At 50.0% G+C, this 25110-nt stretch overlaps 1 protein-coding gene across 5 annotated transcripts in view; it reads left to right on the forward strand.

Annotated features, from left to right (window-relative positions):
* Nucleotides 1-5426: 5426 nt before the first annotated feature.
* Nucleotides 5427-25110, forward strand: part of Srrm3 (serine/arginine repetitive matrix 3) — a 67914-nt gene continuing 48230 nt past the window's right edge. For 2 of the 5 annotated variants that reach the window (XM_011240902.2, XM_006504475.4), the window contains exon 1: nucleotides 5427-5607. The gene's annotated coding sequence lies outside the window, so the exon portion shown is untranslated. Of the gene's footprint in view, nucleotides 5608-16672; nucleotides 17184-25110 lie in introns of those variants that run through there. The other 3 variants (XM_006504472.2, XM_006504471.1, NM_021403.3) reach the window with 3 other exon arrangements.

Raw genomic sequence — 25110 nt, forward strand, 5'->3', positions numbered from 1 at the left:
TTAACTTACAAAGAAAAGAGGCTCAGTTGGTAGCGCTTGCCTAGAATTCACGAAGCCCCCCGGCTTATAGCCCCAGCAGAGGGTAAAACCAGGCATGGTGGGTGGTGGTCCACAGCTATAACTCCTGCACTGGCGAATCAGAAGTAGGCGCATCAGGGTCTCTCCACACCACGGCTGCTGCCCATGTAGAGTAAACTCTAGATGTCCTTGTCTGGCTTTTCCACCCCGCTAGCTATCCCACCATGTGAGGGAGGCCCCTAAGGAGTGTCACTCACCCCGAGAAAGAAACTTGAGGGTTATCAGCATCAACGTGGGTGGGGGCTGAGGCATCAACTCTGTTGGGCAAGCATTTGCTGCATAAGCTTAGTGACCTGAGTTCAGATCCTCGGAAAGGCTAAGGGCCAGTCCTGGTGACACTCGCCTAACCTAGCACTGAGGAAGTGGAGCCAGGATGACCCCCGTGTGAGCTCCAACCAAGTTCAGCATCAGCTCTTGCCTTGTAAACAATGTAGAAGAGAGATGGCACCGCAAAATGCTCTCCTGGAGGACCAGAGTTTAGATCCTGGCACCCACGCTGGACAGCACAATTGCCTGTGACTGCCATCTATACTCGTGTGTGTGTGTGTGTGTGTGTGTGTGTGTGTGTGTGTGTATGGGAGCGGGAAACTACAGCTCAGGTTTGCCTCTGATTCATGGCGCTCTTCCTCCTCCTGAGTGTTGGGCTTTAGTGTGAATGGCCACACTCCGAATTCCTGCGGAGAGCGAAGAGCATTGCTTCCTCTCTCTGAGCATCTATTCTGCGTCAGTAACATGGAGGCGCATCCCATGTAACAAGGATGGGCAAAGTATACAACGTTCGATAGAAACTTAACAGGAGGAGCTGGGCTGGCAAGCTGGCTCATGTGGGGTGGGGGTAGGGGGACGGTTGCCACTGAACCTGACCACTTGACAAGCTGGAAGGAAAGAACTCAATTCCACAGGCTGTCCTGGCTTCCACACGCATACACACAATCAATCAATCAATCTAATAAAAGAAAACAATAAAAAAGAGACTGTCTTTAAGATATCTTTCACGTGGTGGCAAAGTGTTTCGGCAGTCCGCTGTGGGGATGAGCACTGCGCATGCGTGTGGGTGCCCATTGCATGTAGAGCTGGCCTATCATGTATGAAGGGGGCTACGAGGATGTGGTACGGTGCTGAGCCTTGAGTTTTTGGGCACGAGGAGATGGTCTAAACATATTCATGGACATGATACAGGAAAGCGGAATTGGGAGGCTGTGAGAGTATATACCAGTATTCTGGGTGGAGAATGTGTGTGAGATCTACGGAAGTGCTGAGTAGGGAGGACACGTGTCCGATGCTTGTGAGTCTGTCACGTGTGTGGTAGAGCCGGGTGCGGGAGTGTGCAGTGAGCTCAGGTGACTAAAATCTGTTCTGCCAGCAGACAGATGCTGAAGATGAAACTGGGTCACATACTCCCAGGCAGCCCCAGCTGCTAGACCCACCACCCCTCCCCTGCCTACTCTGTCCCCAAAGGAAGACATGGACCTGGATGCTGGTATATACTCTCCCAGGTGTGCACACCAGATCTTATGGGAGATGTCACCGTGTATTCCCTGGAGGGGGTGTCCCTACACTAGGCACCTGTATGTGTACACAGAAGGTGCATGGTGTGGGGCAGAGGGAGATCGGGTGTAGGTTATTGTTTATAAGGACTTGTCAAGGATTGATAGAAGTGTCCCCAGGCTACAGCAATGAATAAAGCAGCTGATTAACCTCTATTCACTCCTCTTTGTCCCACATTGGCCTCTCATTTCCAACTTGCTCTATTCTCTCACTCTCTCTCTTCTGGGTGTATAGGTACACTTGGGTGCAACGCTCAAAGAGGCCAGAAGAGGGCATCAGATCCCATAGAGCTGTGGGCCACCCAACGTGTGCTGGGAACCAGAGCAGTAAAAGCCTTTAACAGCTGAGGCATCTGCAGCCGACCATACTCTTTCTGGATGTGCACGTGGAGGCCAGAGATGGATGTTGGTTACCTCTCTCCACCTTAGCTTCTGAGACATGGCCTTTCACTGAACCCAGAACTCATTTGTCTGATGGGGAGCCCACAGGAGCCTCTTGTCTCCCCCTCCTAAGCACTGGTATTCCAGGCGTGCACTGCCACGCCTAGCTATAGCCATGGGCACCGGGGAGCTGAACTCAGGTGCCTGAGCTTGTGTGGCAAGCCATCTCCCCAGCCCCTTCATTTTACTTCACTTTAATTCGAGGTGGGGGCATAGGGTACAGACGTGCCGTTGCCCCCCCCCCATGTGTCTCCCCAACCCCACTATTGAATCCTATTCTATTTTATCTTACTCAGGACCTTGTCACAGCCCAGTCTTCCTCAGAAGTCACTCTGTGGCTCAAGGTGGCCTTGAACTCATGCTCCTGCCTGTTTCTCAGCCTCCTGAGTCCTAGGAATTTTGAGCATGCACGACCACACCCAGCTCAGTTGTGACCCTGTTGTTCTCTGCTACCTAAGTTTTCCTCCCTGGGACATATTTTGAGAATTTTAAAACAAAAAGATTAATTAATTAGTATAATATACATACATACACACACATATACATATATAGATACAGATACACACATACACATATATACATATACACATATATACATATATATACACACACATTGTGTGTGTGTGTGTGAATGGTGTGCAGGAAGATGTCAGAGGACAACTTGTGGGGCGTCAGTTTTTTCTTCCATGTGAATCTTTAGGATTGAAGGGCCTTTACCTTTGGGGCTTTCTCTATGAACCGTTAGATTCCTCCCACAGCCTTCTAGAACAGCAGCAGCTGGGGAACAAACAAGCTGCCAAAGTCCAAGGCTACAGGAGAGGGGCATTCCAGATCCAAACTACAACACAGAGAAAGAGACTGCCAGACTCAGGGAAGGGGACCATCTGAGACCAAGAGCTCACCAGGGCTTCAGGGCTTCCTCACCCTTGGTAGGAATAGAGACTCTGAGGTAGCTGGGGAAGACTGTCTGCAGTTTCCCTAAAGCAGTATACCCCTTCGCCCCATCAAAGTCAAGGCAGCAGTCACTGCAGAGACAGACAAAGAAATGAAGGTGATGGATACTCAGCCAGGGCAGCGTTCCTAGTCTTAAGTTTCAAAAAAGCCTCGAAGCCAGGGCTGCTCAGGGACCGTGATTCAGTGGCAAGCTTCATAAAGCTAACTTTGTTAAGGGATGATCTCTGCACTGAGATGGGAGGAGGACACCTCATTCCGCACCTCCCTGGCCTTCCTCCTGTCCTTTTCCCCCCCTCCACTCCCAGCTATGGCTCCTCAAACCAGGAGAGACTGTGGGCATCCGAAGGTACTCTCCTAGCTACTGACTTGCCTGTAGATCCCCTTGCTCTCTACCTTATAAAGGCCAAATAGACAGAAGGGCAGACTCTCCCTGGAAGGAAGGAGCAGTCCAACTGGTGCTTGGCCAGCCCAAAATCCCAGCTGATGAAATATTAATTCAGCAGGAAGGTGGAAGACCGGCTGAGGACTCACCCTTGGGGCTCTGGGGTGGCAGAGCTGGCAGTAGCAGCTGTAGCCTGCTGTCTTACCTACTTCTAACCTTTGTTCTGTAAGGATCTTATACACACCACACCACACCACACCACACACACACACACACACACACACACATACACACACACCAAAGATACAGGCAAAGAAACCTGTGGGAAGGAGGAGGGGTGGGGAGGAGGGTGCACACAGGCTCTAGTAAGACAGGCAGCCACAGATGAACACATATACTCACAGACCTGCATGCCAGACTCAAAAGCTCACAAGAAATATGCACAGATCTCTCTCTCTCTCTCTCTCTCTCTCTCTCTCTCTCTCTCTCTCTCTCTTTCTCTCTCTCTCTCTCTCTCTCTCTCGTGTGTGTGTGTGTGTGTGTGTGTGTGTGTGTGTGTGTGTGTGTGTGCATGAATGCATGCATGTGGAGCCTGAGTGTATGTATGTGCATCTTATGTATGCTACCTGGTGAGGTTAAAAGAGGGTGATGGGAGCCAGGCTTGGTAATGCACGCCTTTAATCCCAGCACTTAAGGGGCAGAGGCAGGCAGATTTTGGGGGTTCAAGATCAGCCTACATACTGAGTTCCTGGCCAGTCAGGGCTACACAATGAGACCCCCATTTCAAATAAAATTTTAAAGAAAGGAAGGAAGGAAGGAAGGAAGGAAGGAAGGAAGGAAATACCGAGAAGTCAACAGATCCTCTGAAACTGGCGTTACAGATGGTTCTGGAGCGCCTTGTAGATGCTGTAAATAGAACTTGGCCCACTGCTAGGGGAACCAGTGCTCTTTGCTGGAGCCATGGCTCCAAACCTCCAAAAAGTTTCGCAAATTCTACACTCTGACTTTCCTCACCCCAGCCCTGCCCCTGTCTAGAAAGACAGTTCTGGCACGTCTAACACTCCCTTTGGAGAGCGCTATGGGGAGCCCCTTTCAGGGGACTGAAGCAGGAGCAGTCAATGCTCCTGGATTACACCAGGGAGTAATCTCTGGGAGCCCTTCATGGCTTCTGCTAAGCTTTTCCCATTCCGCATGCTCAGGAAGATGGCTATTTTAGGACAGTTGCTGGCGCAGACAGGCAGCTAAAGGCTACACACAACGTAACTAAAAAGTGACTCGAACTTGGGATCCCATGACTTCCAGCCTAGAAATACCAAACACCCAGCTGTCCTCTCATTCTCAGGCTCCTTTATCCAGCTAGGTCCGGTGACTCCAGAGCCTGAGGCCGAGGCAGGAAGATTGCTGAGTTTGAGGCCAGCCTGGGACACATAGCAACATCCTGTCTCAGAGGACCACAGCTGCAGATGAAGCTTGGTTGGTAGAGTGCTTGCCCTGGGTTCCATCCCCAGCAGTGCATAAATCGAGGCTAGTCCTTGGTATATGTCCCAAATCCCAGGACGCTGGAGTTGGAGGATTCAAGGTCATCCTTAGTTACATAGTGAATTTGATACACCCCGAGTACATGAGCCCCTACCAAAAAAGAAGAAATAGAGAGAAGAGAAGAAGTGGACAGGATTTAAAAAAAAAATCCCCTTTCCAGCTGGTTCTAGTTTTACACCCTACACAGCCTGCCTGGTCCAGCCACAGGACATAATGTCAAGGACATCTTTGGAGGTTCCCCTAGCTCTCTAACTACACCAAGGCTTCAGGGAAAGTGCTACTAAGGACTCTAGATACCCAGGGCCACGCCCAATTCCGAATTAATGACTGCCTTTGCTCTTAGGAAGCGCGGGGGAAGGGGAGGAGAGATACAACCTGCCTGCCCCCTGCTGGTCCCGTATCCGCAGCATCAGGTACTCCAGACCTGCAGATGGCGCTGTGATCCGCTGTCTCCGAGTTACTCTAGCCACCAGGCGGGCCAGGAGGCCGCCTCTATGGTAGTGCGCTGTCCAGCATTTCAGCAATCGGCAGCGGCGCTTGCGGAAAGACGGGGGCGCGGGGCCGTGGGGAGGCCACAGAACAGCCTTGCCGAGCAGAAGACCCGGGACAAACGGGACCTTGAGACCCGGCTCCAGCATCCAGAAGACTGCAGAGGTCAGGGGGGAGGTAAGAGCCTCTGATGGGGCGGGGGTGTTTCCCAGAGGGGCTGGGCTGGATTGGACCTCAGGCCTCCCCAGCTGGGGGCCCAGATGTGCAGAGGATCGGTGTTGTGGGGTTGATTGCTGGAGTTACCTGTCCGTGGGGTCAGGCGAGGTAGAATTAGAGATAGAGAATGCTTGTCTTTTCACCTAGAGTGATGGAGAAAGTGTGAATTCGAGGGTCAAGGGGAACACTCTCCTGGACATAAATTGACCATGGTCCAGCCCATGAGCATGCCAAGCAGGCCACCATCCAGTCGCCCTTCCCCCCAACTTAGGAGAAGCACCTGCTCCCCAGGGAAAGGATACCCAGATTCAGGGACACTGTTAGACACCCATCTCTTGCAGAGGTGGAGAGAGCAAGCCACCCCCCAACCTGGATGCTGGGCCTCTGTCCAGCAGGGGGGTGCCTGCATAAGGGACAGTCTGGCCTTTTTCCCAGCTACCCAATTCCCCGGGGGAGGTAGGAGCTGGCAGTGAGAATTGGGTCTCTCACAAGCTGGCATTTATTCTCACACTGGGAAGAGGGTGGCGGGTGCAGATGTGAAAATAGCCACTGGGAGTTTGGAAGGGCATTCTGCAAGAATTTTTAAGGCCCAGGGTAGGTCTAGCCTTGTGGTAAGACTTCTGATAAAGCCCTGAGAAGAAAGACGCAGCCTCTAGCTTGCCAGCTTCTCCCACTTTCTTTCAAGGGCTCCTGCCTGGACACTGAGGCCTCCTGCTGTTCTTGTTTCTGACAGCTGCTTCCCAGAAGGACAGATCAGGGAGATCCAAAAAAAAGGCCACTCAGGTCAGATGTGGCACTCCAGTGTCTGTGCTCTATCCCAGCCATAACTTCTCAGTCCCCTGACACCTCTCCACTCACCTGCTCCTGGCACGATCACACCTTGCCTGGCCGTGTATCCAGAGCAAAGGGTGGTTACATGATGGACAGCGAGGGCTCCTGAACCCAGAGGGTCATCTTAAGGTCACGACCTGGGGTGGCACCAAATTCTTCACCCCAAACCAGAAATAGAACTATGCTGACTAGGAAATTACTCCCACAGAATACTAGTTTTGGGATTCTTAAACTTTATCTCCTATGGCACACTCTTGTGTGGGGTGAAGGAGGAGTTCTGGAAGAATGACTGAAAGGGAGAGGATTGGGTTCTCAGAGGTGAGTGGTGGGTGGTTTGAGAGGCACAGCCTCTGAAGTCAGGAAACAGGGAATCAGATGTAGGTTATTTGACTTCAGGTAAGCCATGTAACCTTTCTGAGCTTGCCTCCCACTGTGTAAACAGGTGGAATGTTAACAATCTCTTTTGTTGTTGAGGGTGACTCCGGGCACTTGCTGAGAGAGTGGGCAGAATCTTTTGTGGTTGAACTACTGAGATAATCTATATAATGAGTGGGAACTATTTAAACAGTGGGGTGTTAGGCCAGTGAGGTGGCTCAGTGTGTAACAGCACTTGCCACGAGCCCCACAGTCTAGGTTTGGCCCCTGGATCCCACATTATGGGAGAAGAAAATCAAATCCCACATGTTGTCCACTGACCTCCATGTGTTCAGTCTCACTTGCATCTGTCCCAACACAAATAAATAAATGTGAATGAGCCAGGTGGCGGTGGCACATGCTTTTAATCCCAGCACTTGGGAGGCAGAGGCAGGTGGATCTCTGAGTTCAAGACCAGCCTGGTCTAAACAGTGAGTTCCAGGACAGCCAGGGATACACAGAGAAACTCTGTTTATTGTGTACATTTATATATTATACTATTATACTCTGTGTGTGTGTGTGTGTAGATAGATATAGATATATGTAATACTATTATACTAAAGACACTAGATGAATGTTACTAAATAAATTACAAGTAACATTCCCTTCAGAAATACCTAGAGGTGTTCGAAGTATGTATTTTGTATGTCTTTTGATTCCCAAAGGACATCTCCTTTGAGAACCAAGTTAGCTGAGGGTATCACACCAGGAACCATGATTGGCTTATGGCTGCTGGGTGCACCATGATTGGCTTATGGCTGCAATGGACCCGGCTGATCCTCACCCACGCTTCCCGAGGAAGACCTCAGCGGTCCTTTTTCAGAGCTGAGAAAGAAGGACAGACTGACTTCCCCGAGGTCACAAAGCCGCTTAGCTCTCTTCCCTGGAGCAGAAGTATATTGCTGATAACTTGTCCTGACCTCTCGCTGTCTAGGTCGGGATAAGGATGGGAATCTTGACTTGTGATGTCAGCTTACAGGTGTGGAGTCGAGGAGTACTCAGGGAGGTAGGGAGGTGACTGGCCCAAGGTCACTAGGACATTTGATGGTAGACAGTGATCTGAACTGGCACCTGTGCACCCCTACTGCAACCTGTCCAGCATTATGTCCCACCTCCAGAAGAAGTCCATCCGGTCACTATCATACCCACCTCCTCTTCCCAGCAGGCCCTTGCTGACCTCAGAAAACGGTGGCTGCCCGTTCGTTTCTGAGTGGTTAGCTCTCACCCCCTCACACAGCCCAGAGTCACAGCAGCTGTCAGCCCTGTTGGAGTCAGACTCCCCTTTGACCTACATCTCCTCCTCTGCCTACATTTTCCTCACTCCAAGGCCAACACCACAACTTCTCCGCTCTTAGGATGCTCACAAGGGAGGAGATGGCAGGTTTGCTTTCTTTTTTTGTTTTCTTGCAATGGCAGGGTTGGATCCCAGGCCTTATGCATGCTAAGAAAGCACTTTTCCACAGAACTACATTCCCCAGTCTCAGTCTCTTCCTTTTTTTGAACCATTCACACAACCATGACCCTTCTCTCACACACACACACACACACACACACACACACACACACACACATCAGCTGGGGGTAGGGTGAGGATTCGGGTGACATATGCTTCTAATCCCAGCATGTGGGAGGCAGAGGCAGGTGGATTTCTGAGTTTGAGGCCAGCCTGGTCTACAGAGCGAGTTCCAGGACAGCTGGGGCTAAACAGAGAGACCCTGTCTTGAGAATAACAAACTCTGTCTTCCCTTTGCAGAGGATCCAAACAAAACTTAGACGTGTGATATGGTTTTGCCAAGGTCTCAGTGTAATCTAAGCCCACTATTTCTGGGCCCAGAGGGGATTCTAGAACACTCTGCTGCTCTCTGCTCTCCCTCCATGCAGCCCTTGGCGACCTTCTCAAGAGCACTGTGGACTAGCAGAAGCCAGGGGTAGCATGAAGGAGGAAAAAAACCCTGCAGGGCTGGAGATGTGAATCCAAGGGCATTTCTGAGCCCAGCTCCAATCCTGACTTCTTGTATGACCTTCAACAAGTCCCCAGTGTCCCTGTGTATAATAGAGCCTCACAAGATGACCACTCAAAGTTCCTATCAGGATTTCTTTCTTTTTCCTTTTCTTTTTTTCTTTCTTTTCTTTCTTTCTTTTTTCTTTTTCTTTTTTCTTTTCCTTTTTCTCTTTCTTTCTTTCTTTCTTTTTGTTTTTGCTTTGTTTTGTTTTTGTTTTTGTTTTTCAAGACAGGGTTTCTCTGTGTATCCCTGGCTGTCTTGAAACTCACTCTGTAGACCATGCTGGCCTTGAACTCAGAAATTCAACTGCCTCTGCCTCCCAAATGCTGGGATTAAAGGCGTGTGCCACCACTGCCAGGCAATATCACGGTTTCTAAAAATCTGTATGTCAAGCCAGACATGATAGTGTAGGTCTGTGATCCCAACTGCTTGGGAGGCTGAGGTGGGCAGATTTTGAGGTCAAGGTGAGCCGGGGCAATGGAATGAGTGCAACGCCATGTTGGACAACTTAGCAAGAACCTGTGTCAAAATAAAAAGACAATTGGGTCTACAGTTCAGGAGTAGATGGTTTTCTTACTAAATAAAACAGGGTTCAATCCCTTAAAATACACACACACACACACACACACACACACACACACACACACACACACAACCTGAAAATCTGGGGGTTGGGGAAATGGTTCAGCCAGTAGAGTGTTTGTTATGAGTTCAGATCCCCAGCACCCACATAAAAAGCGGGTGCTGTGGTATACATCCACAAGCCAGCCATTAGGAGGGTGGAAACATGTGGATAGCTGGAGCTCACTGGCCAAACAATTTAGCTTCTCAGCAGTCTCCAGGGTTAGCCAGAGAACCTGTTCCAAAAACAGGTGGAAAGCAATTGAGAAAGACACCTGACATCAACTTGTGCCCTTCATGTGCATATAAACACACATGCATTTACACACACACACACACACACACACACACACACACACACACACACACACACACACCCCATGTCAGGAAGTCTGTGATTCCATCAGCAGACGTGGAAATCACCTCCAGTGTTTCAAGGTTTGATTTATCAGCTGCTGCAGCTGAGATTTCAAAACCCACCCATCTCTCCCAATAACAGAATCAGCTTCCAAAAGAGAAAATAATACCAGGATCCAAGATACCACAGTGAGCCAAGATTAGACACACCTCCAGCCTGGATTTCAAGTGACCTCTAGGATACCAAAAATGCCCTCCTGATACCTACCAGAATGGTTCATCAGAGCCAGGAAGGCCCCCAGCACCAGGCACACAGGGCAGAGGCATCAGGAGATGCTGGGCTAAGAATGATTTGGGGAGTTGTGGAGGAAGAGGAATTTTGCAGCTGAATTCTACTGGGGGAAGGCTGGGCCTGAACAGGAGTGTTAGGAGTTCTTAGGGCAGCTAATGCAAGTAAGGGGGCCGGCGCCTTTAATCCTAGCACTCAGGAGGCAGAGGCAGGTGGATTTTTGAGTTTGAGGCCAGCCTGGTCTACAAAGTGAGTTCCAGGACAGCCAGGGCTATACAGAGAAACCCTGTCTCAAAAAACCAAAAACCAAACCAAAGCAACAACAACAACAACAAAAAGTAAGGGAGCCGGGAAGAAAGAGAGACCTGCTTGGCTCCCAAACCTCGGCCCAGAGAAGAGTCAGGAAGCTGGGGCGGGACGGGGGTGGGGGTGCGGTTAATGAAGAGAAAGGGGGTCAGTGATTCGGACCTGCTGAGGAGCAAGAAGCTCATGGAGGTGGCCCCGAAGGACAGATGTAACCTGTAAATAAGTTAGATGTGGGAGGGAGTTTGGTTGTAGCATGGAGAGGAAAGAAGGGGGTCATGTGTTGGGGCAGTGGTTCTCGATGTTTCTAATGCTTCAACCCCTTAATACGGTTCCTTGTATTGTGGTGACCCCACCCATAACATTATTTTTGTTGCTACTTCATAAGGGTAATTTTTTTACTGTTATGAATTGTAATGTAAATGTCTGATATGCAGATGGTCTTAGGTGACCCCTGTGAAGGGGTCATTCGACACACCAAAAGGGTTGTGACCTGCAGGTTAGGAACCACTGGGCCGGGAAGATGGCTCAATGGTAAAAATGCCAAGCAAGGCGGTGCTCACTTGTAATCCCAGCATTAGGGAGGCAGAGATGGATAGATCTCTGGGACGCTTTGCCCAGGCTAGACCAACTAGAAGCCTTATGTAAAAAGGAGAAAGCCTGATCAGGAGATCAGGTCGAGAGGGCTGGCTAGATAGTTTAGCGGGTCAAGGCTAGTGCCACCAAATCACCTGAGTTTGATGTCCACATGGTGGACGGAGAGAACCAAACCCCACAAGTTGTTCTCTGACTGCCACAAATGTACTATCACGCACACACACACACACACACACACACACACACACACACACACACGGAGGTGAGGAGGTTAGAGAGAAAATAAGAGGTCTGGGGTCCTTCGATAGGAAGAAATTCATTGCCAGCAATCACAACCGCAGTCTGGTCCAGCCTTGCTCACTATATGGTGACATCTGTGTCTCTTGCTCTCCTCTTTCCTCTTGGTCGTGGGTATGGGAAGTCAACAGTTCCACCTTCAGCCCAGCTCTGTTAGCCTTGTATCATCCAAAACAGGGTTCTCATGCGGATTTGGACAAATGATCAAGGACTGGGCGGTCCCTCTGGACTTGTAGAAAGGCCCTTCAGTGGCTATGTAGACCTTGGCTCCAGAGCAGCCCACCAACCAACCCCCTAGGGCTCCCACCATCTTAAAAGCTGCCGGTCTGCAGCACTGTTTCCTCAGCAGGCAGCCTCGCCTCAGCCTCTGCCAGCCTCCCCCTGGCCTCCTGCCCACTGCAGAAGTTGCCGTGCCAGCTGAAGCTGGCAGACAGAGCCTGGATCCCTCAGCATCTTGCTGGGGCCTCTGAAAGCTATGAGACCCTCCCACTCGCTGATCCTGGAATACAGACAGCTTCTTCATTTGGGGTGGGGGTGGGGGGTCCCTTCTTTCCCACTATTTCCCAGAATTACCCAGGGCAGAGACAGGCAGGCAAAACCAAGTTGTATTGAATTCTTTCTTAAGCAGGGTCTCAATATGTCAGTGCGTGTCACAGATTAGCCTAGGCTGAACTTAAACTTTTGGCTGTCCTCTTGACAGGTATGTAACACCACAGCTAGCGTGTGTTGAAGGGTTTGATTTTACAGATGAGCTGCTTTCAAGCTGGCAAAGGTACACATGGGTAATCCCAGGGAACATAGCTCAGGGAGAACACTTGCCTAGCGAGCTCGAGGCCCTGGGTTCTATCATCAATGCCCTCCCTCTTCTTAAAAAGAAAAGAAGTGGGGGGGAGGGGGAGGAAGGAGTCAAGTGTGGTGGGGCCTCCCTTTAATCCCAGCACTTGGGAGGCAGGGGCAGGCTGGAGCTCTGAGTTTGAGGGCAGCCTGGTCTACAGAGCGAGTTCCAGGACAGTCAGAGCTGTATCGTAAGAACCTGACTCCTAGACACATAAACAAGTAAATAAGAACTCGGTTACAGGGGCTGGAGAGATGGCTCAGTGGTTAAGAGCACCGACTGCTCTTCCGAAGGTCCTGAGTTCAAATCCCAGCAACCACATGGTGGCTCACAACCATCCGTAATGAGATCTGACGCCCTCTTCTGGTGCATCTGAAGACAGCTACAGTGTACTTAGATATAATAATAAATAAATCTTTAAAAAAAAAAAAAAAAAAAAAGAACTCGGTGCTTGTAATCCCAGCCCTGGGAAGGCTGAGCCAGAAGGGCTGCTGAGAGTTTGAGACCAGTCTGGGCTGCATTGTGAGTTTCTGGACCATCTAAGCTATATAAGACCATGTCAGAAAGAGAGAGACAGACACACACAGAGGGAGGGACAGAGGGCCTGGGAGAGAGAGGGACCAGTGAGATGGCTCAGTAAGAGCAAAGTAGAAAGAGAGAAGTGGTTCCTTAAAGAAGTACTGTGGAAGTCACATACACACAGTGGTATGCATATGTGCACACCCATGTGCATACCTGTGCACACAGGGACACATGTAGTGAGAATGAAATTAATTTCATTTTCTTTTTGAGACAGGATTTCTTTGTGTAGCCCTGGCTGTCTTGGAACTCACTCTGTAGACCAGGCTGGCCTCTAACTCAAGAAATCCCCTGCCTCTGCCTCCCGAGTGCTGGGATTTAAGGTGTGTGCTGCTACCACCACCTGACAATTTTTAAATGTTTTACAAGGTCAGATGTATAGCATAATGATAATGCACCTGCCTAGAATCCCCCAGGGAGGGGCTGGGGGCGTGGCTCAGTGGTAGAGCCCCTGCCTAGAATCCCCCAGGGAGGGGCTGAGGGCGTGGCTCAGTGGTAGATCACCTGCCAATTTTGGACTGGAGGTGTGGCTCAATGGTCAAATAACAGCTAGCATATAGAAAGTCCTGGGTTCCATTCATTCCTAACACACACACACACACACACACACACACACACACACACACAGAAAAACATTCTTATCACCCAAAGACAAGCACTAAGACTGTGGTACCTCCTTGCAGGTTTCTTCCTACACGCTCATAGGTACATGAAATTAAATCATTGAAAATAGGCTGTGGGGAGAAGTCTGCATCCATTTTTTTTTTCCTCCAGCTTGAGCATCCTAAGATGTCTTCAGAGACTGATCATACGTTTACTATTTCCCCTATGCTGGAGCCTGAGCCCTGTGAGGCTGTATAAAGACTGGTTGTGGGTGAGGCTGTTTTCCCAGTAAGCTAATGAGAGTAGAGAAGGAAGCCTCACCAAGGCCCACATGGGCACAGCCTCAGGGTCTGGGGGCTCTGTGCTTTCCTTGAAAGAGATGACGATGGGGCAGATGAGCCTGAGAGTGAGGTGGCTTTGTCAGTCAGCACCCTGTGCCAGGGGCTGCTGAAGGGATTGGCCAAAGCTGCTGGCAGAGACCATCTGAGTAGGTCACACATCCCCAGGGGAGATCACGGATCCTTGCAGGAGTTCAGTGGAAAAAGCTTGGAGCTAGAATCAGGTGATAGCCATCTCCTAGGCTCTGCTTTCAGCTGGGCTCACCCTCTATCCTCAGGACCGGCTGCTGAAGTGTGGATCTGCCTCCTGGCGCACACGGAGAAGTGATAGGTGGTGGGTTTGGCAGAATTCTATAAGAATAAAATCCTGGCTGGTTGGTGGCACATGCCTTTAATCCTAGCACTCAGAAGGCAGAGGCAGGAGGATCTCTCTGAGCTCAAGGCCAACGTGGTCTGGTTTTACAGAGCTAGTTCCAGGACAACCAGGGCTACACAGAGAGATCTTGTCTCCAAAAAAAAAAAAATCTGTCATTATTATTATTATTATTATTATTATTATTATTATTAAATAGAATCCAATGTGCACCACCATCTGGATCAATATAATTTACACACAGTGGGTATCTCTGTGTTCCTGGGCACTGTATGAGCCATGAGGACACAGGGGTCAATCTGACTCTGACCTTCACCTTGAAGATTCCCTAGAGCACTTCTGGGGACTGACAGTTACAACCCTTTGAGGTTCGGCTAGATGGGAGCTCTCTACAGAGATGTGGGCCACAGGAGGAGGCCCCTGGGAGAGCTGGTGCTCTCTGTGGCCCTGGAAGAGTGATAAGGAAGATGCAGAGAAGTGGTACCCAGCATAGCAAGAGCAATGACATGGAGAGGTGGAAAGTCCTTGGTGAGCCAGGGCCAGTGGAGGATGCAGGAGGATCTAGAGCAGTCATCTAGACTCAACCTGGGGGTCACAACTACTTTTGTGCAGAGTCAAAAGACCCTTTCACAGGGGTCAACCATGACAATTGGAAAACACAGATATTTACGTTATGATTCTTTTTTTTTAAAGGTTTATTTATTTATGAGTGTGCTGTAGCTTCTTCGGATGCACCAGAAAAAGGCATCAGATCCCATTATAGATGGTTGTGAGCCACCATCTGGTTGCTGGGAATTGAACTCAGGACCTCTGAAAGAGCAGTCTGTGCTCTTAACTGCTAAGCCGTCTCTCCAGCCCTATATTATGATTCTTAACAGTAGCAAAATAACAAATACAAAGTAGCAACAAAAATTTATTTTATGGTTGGGGGTCACCACACCATGAGGAACTGTATTAAAGGGTCACAGCATTAGGAAGGTTGAGAACCACTGACCAAGAGTATCAGGGCAACTTTGGGGTTCATCATCTGAAATAGAGAGCAGGAGGGAGACAAGGAGGGATAGAGGAAGGGATGGAGGGATGGAGGGAGACACTGAAAGGCTGTGGCTAAGAAGGAACTATGGTTCATTGAAGAAGCCACTGCTCACCAAGGCAAGAAGTGCCCGCACAACTGAAGAGAGGCAGGTCCTGAGTCCCCAGGAGACTTGACAGGGATGGGGATGCATGTGCCCAGATTAGAATCTTCTCGAGAGAAAGGGAGACCAGTGGGTGGGGAGAAAGCCAGGGGTAGAGCCTTCAGCCTATCCCCAGCTGGTAGCATACCCCTTAGCACCCAACAAAGACTCCTGGTTAGCAGAGTGAGCCTCAGGACTGGACGAGTAGCTGAGCCACCCAGAAAGGCACTGGAAGTCTCCTGGGAGAGATGGAAGCTGGGACACTCAGCTGGTCCTGCTGATGGTCAGCCCTGCCCCCTCCCATCATCTGGTCCTATTCACACTCTCAGTGTCCTCTGTAGAATGCCTCTCTTGGTTCTTTATGAGTATGTGGGGGGGGGGGGAGTGCACACATACGTGTGTGTGTGTGTGTTCTCGTGCTTACAAGTGTGCACACATGTATGCATGTGAATGAATGTGTGTATCTGTGTGTGCATGTGCAGATGTGCACGCACATACAAAGGCAGAGGAAATGGCAGGCATTGTCATACTTATTTGGCTATTTACTTATTAATAGACAGGGTCTCTCTCTGGCTTGCAGCTTGCCAAGTAGGTTGGCTGGGTAGGAAGCCCCAGGGATCTGCTTGTTTCTACTTCCTAGCACTGGAGTTATAAGCACGCTTTCTTTGGGGGGAAAAAAATCCAGGGGTCTGGGGCTTGAGCTCATCCTCCAGCTTGCCTGGCGAGCGCTTTGCTGACTGAGCCATCCAATCCATTCATGTTGTCTGGTTTTGCTTTGTTTTTATTTTTTTGTTTGCTTGGGTTTTGTTTTTTTTTTTCGTTTATTGTGTTCAGGTCCCCAGTGGAGAGCAGAGGGCAGCGGCACTCAGAAGTTGGGTCCCGAGGACTCAGGTTACTAAGTTGGGCAGTGCGTGCCTTTGCCCGATGAGCTCTTTACCAACTCGGTATTTTTATTTTTATGGTTTTGTTTGTTTGTTGTTTTGAAGACAAGGTCTCCTATATCCTACACTGCTCTTGAATTTGATACATAGCCAAGGCTGCCCTTGAACTCCTGATCGCCCTACCTCTGCCTCCCAAGTGGTGGATTACAGGTGTGGGCAGACACACTTTGCTCTCCACTGCCTTTCCGAGCTTTTCCTTGCTCCACCCCCTTTCTCTGGAGCATCTGACAGCAGAAACGCTCATTCTGACCTGCATCCGTCACTTGCCGCACCTTTGCTTGGTGCCTTTCTTTTTCTTTTAATAATTTTTTAAAATGTATATATGTATGAGTATTCTGTGTGTATATATGGTTCATGCCAGAAGAGGGCGTCAGATCCCATTATAGGTAGTTGTGAGTCACCATGTGGTTGGTGGGAATTGGACTCAGGACCTCTGGAAGAACACCCAGTGCTTTTAACCCTTGGGCCATCTCCCCAGGCCAACCTGGTGCCTTGACTTGACTCAGAAGTTTCATAATCGATGCCATACTCAGTCCCATGCTGGACATTGGATAAAAGAAGATTTAGAACCATGATGGCACTGAAGCCCTCCTCAGCAGGAAGCTCGCTTAAAATCCCCCAGAGAGAGGCTGGGCATAGCTGGCTGGAAGGATGCTTGCTTGTCTAGCCTGCACCCAGGCGGGAGGCACACCAACACCGCAAATACAAAGTATCCTTTTTGCCTAGACTTGGTAATGTTTCTGCAGGCCATGTGGCTTAGATGCTTAGCTTGTCTGAAAGTGGGCCAGGGCTCTGGTGCAAAATTGGGGTGCCTGGCAGGGGGACTTTAGAGCCAGCATCCCAGATGGACCTCACAAAATCCATGCAGGTCTGCCAGAACGAAGCTCACTCCTGAAGGAGGAAGAGAACTGAAGAAAAACCAGGGCCAAGGAAATTGGGACTCAGGAAGAGACACAAGGCAGCCTGTGGGGACTTTGCCAGGTGAGGATGTGAGTCTCCATCTTTCTCAGGAAGGCAGCTTAGCACACCAGGGATGCTCCCAGCGGGACCCAGCAGACAGAACTGTTTGAAGACAGGCAAGGGTGGTTCAGACAGATGGAGACTGGGAGGGCGATGAGGTGTTTTCAGGACACGGGTCACGTGACCAGGGGCCACCCCAGGACATACAAATTCCCCACAGTGAGATCCCATGATGCAGCATGCCTTCCTGTGTGTTTCGAGACGAATCTGTGATAAGAAAATTCCCAGGACCCAATCTGAATGGAGAATCTTGAATGTGAGGTGCGAGGGTCACGCAGATGGCAGGACACGGGAGAGGAGGGACGCAGACGGGAGAGGAGGGACGCAGACGGGAGAGGAGGGACGCAGACGTGGATCTCAGTGGTAGCACCTCATCCAGCAGAGCCCATCCCTGGCCAGGTTTCCAGAACCAGAAAACTAAGGCAAAAGAAAACCGAAACGGAATGATTCCAGAACTTAGGCAAGTGAGGTAGAAGGATGGAGAGTTCAAGACCAGCCTGAACCTTGTCTCGAAATAAAAATTAAAAAGCCCGGACTGTGGCTCAGCAGTGAGCTCCTGTCTAGCGTTCACCGGGCCTTGGATTCCATCCCTAGCATCGTAAAAACAAGTTCTTTTTTGCATGGAGTTGAAGACCAGTGAGTGACTCGTTCTTGCATATGTGGTCCTTTCTGCCTAAAATGCCTCTCCTCCTCCTCCTTCTCCTCCTCCCCCTCCTCCTCCTTCTCCTCCTCCCCCTCCTCCTCCTTCATCACCACATTCTGCTCAGACAGCTTCTCTGAGGTGTGTCAAGCCAACCTGTCTCCTGTGTGTCATTGAGGCTCCTTGCTCAGCCCCTGACACACTCTATTCTCTCTCCTCTTGGCTCCCTGTTCAGCATCTCCCGGGTACCAGGCTTTGCAGCTTGACTTCACCCATCCTTCTCATCCTCACAGCATCCTTTGGAGTGGGATCAGGAGTGATAGATACAACCACAGTGGGTTGGGTTTCCCTGTTCCCAGGTTCTCGGGACTTGTTGCTATTTAAGGGCAAGGGCCTGTGCCCTGTGTTGTCAAAGGTCCCCATGCTGCAGAGGTTGGCCTAAGGGTGTTCATTCCCTCATCTTCCAAGGGTCCTGAAAGTTGGTTGTTCCCATCCAGAAGTGCTGTGCAGCTTGAGGGTTCCATGGCCTTGGTGAAGGTGACAAGCTGTGGTCTGGGAAGGAGGAGGCAGCATGTGGAGGAGCTCTGGGACCTTAGAGCAGCCTCTCAGATGGACACAGTTTCCCTTCCTGTCCTGGCCTCTCTCCTACAGAGGTCCCCTCTACTAGGGATTGACCCCAGGACCTTATGCACGCAAAGCAGATGATATAGCTCCAGTAACATGTCCAGACCCTCACTAAGGATTCTAAGCAAAAGCTCTATCACTGAGCTATATGCCCGACCCCCACCCCTGCCACCTTATTTTTGCTTTTATTTGGAAACAGTCTCACTAAGTTGCCCAGATAAGCCTCAAGTAATTGGTCCTCTGGGGATGACAGACCTGTGCTAACAAATCCAGCTCATATCACCCTTTTCACCCTGACCAGGGTCTACTAGACAGAGCTCATGGCAGGAGTGGATTCTGTGCTGATGGCAAAGCAAGAAAAATACATAGACAGGCATACATGGGAAGGCAAGAGTCTCCATCGTTCCTGGTGCAACACCAAGAGACTCACCCCTTCCCTCCTAGAGAATTGAGAGCCTCCTTCATAGCCCCACTTGTCATCCCTGAGGGATCCATGGGTTATTGTCAATGATGTTGCTAATTAACTGCTTAATTAACGATTTAGGATAATCAGATTAATTGACATTAATTGGTTACCATTTGTCAAGGACCCTGGAAAGCCGTGCCTCTCAGAGTTGAAGTGTGTGCATCAGGTACTGGGCAGAGGTCTCAGAAGGGCACCATACTGTAGGGCTGAGATAGAGCAAGCGGCTGGCAGGGCCAGGACCAAGGGCTTCCAGGAGCCACCCTGGGTCAGAGTGGGACAGAGCCTTTCTGTCTACCGCGCTGAGCTGTTAAGTGCCTAAGTTCCTCTTCTTCTCCCTCGGATACATTACGAGAAGGGTTGGGGGCTGTCGAGATGGCTCAGTGGTTAAAAGAGCTTGTCACCAAGCCTAAGTTCAAGCCCCCGGGAACCTACATAGTGGAAGGGCAGAACTAAGTCCTTCAGGTTGTCACTTGACAGCCACGTGTCTGCCGTGGCAGCTTGCTTTCTTGACTCTTCCTCTTCTCCAGCCCCAGCCCAGCCCAGCAGCTGGTGAGCTGTGAGCCAGCCTGCCCTGTTGTGCTTTTCATTTTCGCTCAAAACCATATTAAAATTGTCCTCCAGCCTCAGATAAAACAAAATAAATAAATTAATTAAAAAAAAAAAGATCTGACAACTGGACATAGTGGTTAGGAGGCTGAGGCAGGAGAATCACGAGTTTGATGAGCTTCTGGGCTGCACAGCTGGAGGCCAGGCTGGGCTGCAGGGGGAGGCAGTGTCTCCAAGAAAGAAAAGATTTGGAAGGAATCAAGGGGGAAGGCAGGTTTGGGGAAACGGGTCTGTTGTAAAGTGCTTGCTGCACATGCGTGAATCTAATTTTGATGCCCAAAGCTGAGCATGGTAGGGCACAACTGTAAACCCAGCGCTGGAGGGATCGAGACAGGGGGAACCCTGGGGAGGTCACTGGCCAGTCAACCTCGCTTAATTGATGAACTGTGGGTCTCAAAAACCAGGATGGATGGTTCCTGAGGAGTGATGCCTGGGTTGATCTCTGGCCTCCACTGGCAAACCTTCACTTGAACACACATGCCAAAGAAAAATAAAGAGGGGCCAACAGGAAGAGAAATATCTTCCTTCCTCCACTTACAAGGGAAGTCCTCCTGAAAAGGACCAAATTCTAAATATGCTGTAATATAAGTAGGTTGTCATATAACAACTGCTAGGGCGTGGCACACACAGTCAACTTTTCTAAACCGGGAAAAGTGAAAAAGTAATCGCTGGGCAGTGGTGGCAGACACCTTTAATCCCAGCACTCAAGAGGCAGAGGCAGGCAGATCTCTGAGTTCCGAGGCCAGCCTCATACACAGAGCGAGCGAGTACCAGGGGAGACAGGGCTACACAGAGAAACCCTGTCTCAAAAAACCAAAAGAAAAAACCCCAGGAACGATCAGCAGGACAGGCTGATGACACATGCAGAACAGCAAAGCTGAGATGACAGGGACTGGCTTGCATTATTTCATCAATTTCAGCCCCGCAAGCCCGCAGTACATTTCAACGCCTGTTGAAAAAACATGACTTACTGTTTTAGATTACAGCACTTGAAACAACAACAGGAAAAATTACTATGAAATGCATCCTACGTTTTAAGAAAGAAAGAAAGAAAAATACCAACCCACTCAAAAATGTGAGTGTGGATTTGTGTTTAGAGACATTCTCCCTAAATCAAATGACTCCCACATCAGATCCAAGTTCAACGCAGAAACTGGGACTCAGGAACCGTGGCCTTACTTCCATGAGTTCTCTCTGGGTTTTGCCTTATTGACATCCCAGGCTTGGCATTCCTCCCTCCATGTCACAAGTGCTGGGAATACAGATGTGTGTGCCGGCCCCTGCATGAGCCTTGAGTCTTGCCTTGAGTTTCCCTGCTGATCCCTTAGGAGTTCCCCTCCCCTCTTCTGACCTTCCTGGTGAGTCTCTGGTCTTTCTTCCTAGGAGACTACGCTCCTCTTTAGTGCACTGGATGTGTGGATTTTTAGTATACCAGAGATGCATGTAGATGTGTGGTAAGATAAAGGGATCCATTTGGTGAGAGGGCGGAGTTCCCGATACAGGAGTGTTTCCCCAGCAGGAAAATAGACTCCAGGCTTGATAACAGAGATTTTAGTGTGGAAAGGAAAAACAAGGGAGTGAGCATGGTTTCTCTTTCTGTCTCTCACTCCCTTTACTGCCCAATCTTGCAGCCCCCGGGGGAGGAAGGACCAGAAGAGACTGGAGGCTGTTGCCTAGCAACGACAGGCACATCTGGATCGATGGGAAAGGCTGGCAGGCTACGCTACAGCCCCCAGCCCAGACTCTCTTTGACTCTCTCTTTGATCTCAGCTGGCCCAGCAGGAACCTGAGGGGGATGCCCAGGGCAGACTGCCTGATTAGAGTCAAGTCAATAGAGGGAATTTTCCATAATGAGGTTGTGTGGGTAGAGGAGGCATCTGCCCCAGACCCCACCAACACTCTCCCCAGTGGGAGAGAGCAGCTGCCTGGCCAGTACTCACCTCTCCTATCATAGCTTCTGAGTTGCCAACTTTTATTTATTTGTTCATTGTTTTGCGTGTATGTGTGTGTTATCTTCATATATATGTATATGGTATGTGCAGGTATGTGTGCATAGCATCCGCAAGTGTGGTGTGTGCAGGTAGGTGTGTGTGTGTGTGTGTGTGTGCATTTGTGCACTAGCTGATCCAGTTTATAGGGCCTTAAGTTTTGTTCCTCAAATGGCATCCATTTTATTTTTAAAGACAGTGTCTCGCTGACCCTGGCTAGCTGGTCAAAAGGTACCAGGGATTACAAATGCACACTACCTTGTCCAGCATTTTGTTTGTTTTGTGTTGTGTTGTGTTGTTTTGTTTTGTTTTGTTTTGTTTCTCAAGACAGGGTTTCTCTGTGTAGCCCTGAGTGTCTTGGAACTCACTCTGTAGACCAGGCCTAGATTCGTGGATCTCCCTCCCTCTGCCTCCTGAGTGCTGGGACCAAAGGTGTGCACCACCACTGCCCAGCAGCCACGTCCAGCTTTTCTTTTTAAGATATTTTTTTAAATGTTATTGTGTGAACGTATGGGTGTGTGTTTGGTTGTGTGTGGATGCCTTTGGAGGCCAGAAGATACAAGAGACTTGGAGGCCCTGGGTACTCTGGCCCTGGAGTTACAGGTACAGCGGCTGGGAGCAGAACTCTGGCCCTCGGGAAGAAAAGGAAATGCTGTTAACATCTGAGCCACTAGTCCAGCTCCACACCTTACTCCCCCCCACCACCCCCCTCCACCCGTAACCCCAAGACAGGGTTTCTCTGTGTAGCCCTGGCTGTCCTGGAACTCACTCTGTAGACCAGGCTGGCCTCAAACTCACAGAGATCCACATGCCCCTGCCAAATGCTGGGATTACAGGCATGTGCCTCCAGTGCCCGGCTCCACACTTGACTTTTAAAGAACAAACTGAGGCTTGAACCCAAGTCCTACTGCTTGCCATAAACTTTGCCAACTAACCCGTCTCTCCAGCCTTATTTTATTTTATTTTATTTTATTTTATTTTATTTTATTTTATTTTTGAGCTAGGTGCTCATTTCTCCATGCTGGCCTTATTTATAACTGAAGATGACTTTTTGTTGGTAAAGATGATTTTACATGTATTTATTATGTCATGCATGCGTGTGCACACATGTACATGTGTGTTTGTGCACATGCCACAGCCCAGCCTACATGTGGAGGTCAGAGGAGGAGAGCTATCTCTCTCCTTTGTACCATGTGTGGGTTCTGGGGACCAAACTCAGGTCATCAGGTTTGGCAGCAAACGTCTTTGCCTGCTAAGTCTTCTTGCCTGCCCACTGAGAATGACCTTGAACTTCTGACCCTCCTGCCTGCACCCCCAAGTGCTGGGATTACAAGTGTACTTCATCACTCTGAAGTTAGGCAGTGTTGGAGGCAGAAGCCGGGGCTTTGTGCAAGCTGGGCAAGCGCCATACTGCCCGAGGCACATCCTAAACCCTCAACTCTGGCTTTAATAGCTGTTTACTGATTTGCTTTGTATAATGTTTGAGAGCCAGTATTGCCTGTTCTGGTCTATCCCAGAGTCTCTAAGCCTAGAGAGCAGGGTGCCTGCCGTCCTTGGTTGACATTGCTAGTCTGAACTCCTGGCTTGTGGGGTCTGTCCCATACAAAGCTCTGCATAGTCAGCTCTGGACCTCAGGAGTCTGCACAGATGTCATCTGGGCTATTTGGCCCAGACTGCAGCTCCTCCTTAACACGCACAGAGCAGAGGCCCCCTCAGCTCCAGGAACCTGCCGTGCAGGCTTTGATCTGGGAATTCAAGTTGGAAACCCTAGGATGGGGTTGGTGCTTGGCTAGAAGACAAGACATTCCCATCTCATTCAGAAACTAGGCTGACATCAGGCCTTGGGAAGAGATGGCCATGGAGTTTACACAAATGTCAAAGGGAAACAGACTGGATGTTGGGAGCAAGGACAACTTCCACTGAAGTCCCTGAAGATGACAGTAGTGAGATAGAAGAAGTGAGCCCCACCACTACAAACACGGGCTAGCTGTATATTACAAACACAGGCAAGCTGCGCGTATTACAGTTGGTTGTTTGTTTATTGAGTGTGTACCATGGCACAAACATGTGGCAGTGAGAAGACAGTGTGGGGGTCAGTTCTCTCCCCCAACTATGTAAATCTTAGGTCTTGAGGCTTGGAGGCAAGCAGCTTTACCCACTGAGCCATTCCCCTGCCCGAGATTGGATTTTTGCCCCTCTTGTTTATTTTGACACAAGGTCTCATGCAACACAGGCAGGTCTTGAACTCACTGTGTAGCCAAAGGTGACATTGAACTATAGATCCTCCTACCTCCACATCCCAGTGCTGAGCTGGTCACAGATGGCTGCCCGGTGTGACAGCCCACCCCAGACAGACACTAAGGACAGGAAGATAGATGAACTCAACTACTCTCAGAGAGACCACTGGCAGGCCGGGGATTGGAGCGTGTCTGTAATCCTAGCACACGAGAGGCTAAGACAGAAGAATCACAAGTCTAGTCCAGTATGGGAAGTTAGGTGTGGTGGCACACACATCTAGTCCTCCTCCTATTTGAGAGGCAGAGGCTGGTGGAGTTCTGTGAGGTCTGAGGCCAGCCTGGTCCACGGAGTGAGTTCTAGGGAATCCAGGGCTACCTGGTAAGACACTATCTCAAAAATATGGCTGGGGATAGGGCTTAGCTGGTCGAGCGCACAAAGCCCTGGGCTTGACCTTGAGCACTGAAGACACTGGCCATGTTGATTAGTGCTTGTAATCCCAGAGCTCAGGAGCTAAAGTCAGAAGAGTCAGGAGTTCAAAGTCATCTCTGGCTACAGGAGTTCAAGGCCAGCTTGGGCTCCATGAGACAATAAGCAAACAAACAAATAAACAAACCTGTTACTCAGCCAGAGACAGAACATAGCGGAAAAAGTACAGAATGCTAAGGTGACCCCAGAACCACCTCCCCCAGGAGGACACACTTTAGGGAGCCGCTGAAGGTGGCACTTGTCATTCTGGCAGAATGAATGGAGGGGTCAGGCGTTCCAGACTCAAGGAACAGAAAAGGCCAGGAAAGATGGACGCTAGCCTGAGGCTGGACAGGTTGCCCAAACCCACACGCTACCAAAGCAGCCTGTGCTTTCCTCCTGGGCTGCACATGTTTGCCTTCTCTGCCTGCCTGCTTTGGGTCAACATCCTCACTTCTGTTCAACAGCATAGACTGAGGCTGCAGAGGAGGGGGCAAGCCAAGCCCTGGCCCAGGCCCTGGTGGTTGGACAGAGAGCTCTGGACTGAACAGGAAAGCACAGGAGAAGGGACCCTAAAGCTTGTTACAGAGGCACAGCACTGAGGTACCAGCACTCGCACAAGCCAGGCTGCCTCTCTCTCCCCCAAGGCTCTAGCCCAGGTCTCTCCAGCCCTATTGCAAGATGCTGCTTCTGCCAAGATTTTCCTCTGGCTCCAGCCGGGGCCCCAGGAACTCCAGCCACTGAATAATTGAAAGGAAGCTGTTTGGTGTCTTTCTCTCCCAGCTGCAGCAGCATCTTTTGGAGTGTTGGGTAACACAGCAGCTCTGCAGTTCCCCAGAGACTCCAAGGAGGTCTGGAGGA

Source organism: Mus musculus, chromosome 5 (genome assembly GCF_000001635.26).
Source record: "Mus musculus strain C57BL/6J chromosome 5, GRCm38.p6 C57BL/6J".
NCBI classification, from domain to species: Eukaryota; Metazoa; Chordata; class Mammalia; order Rodentia; family Muridae; genus Mus; species Mus musculus.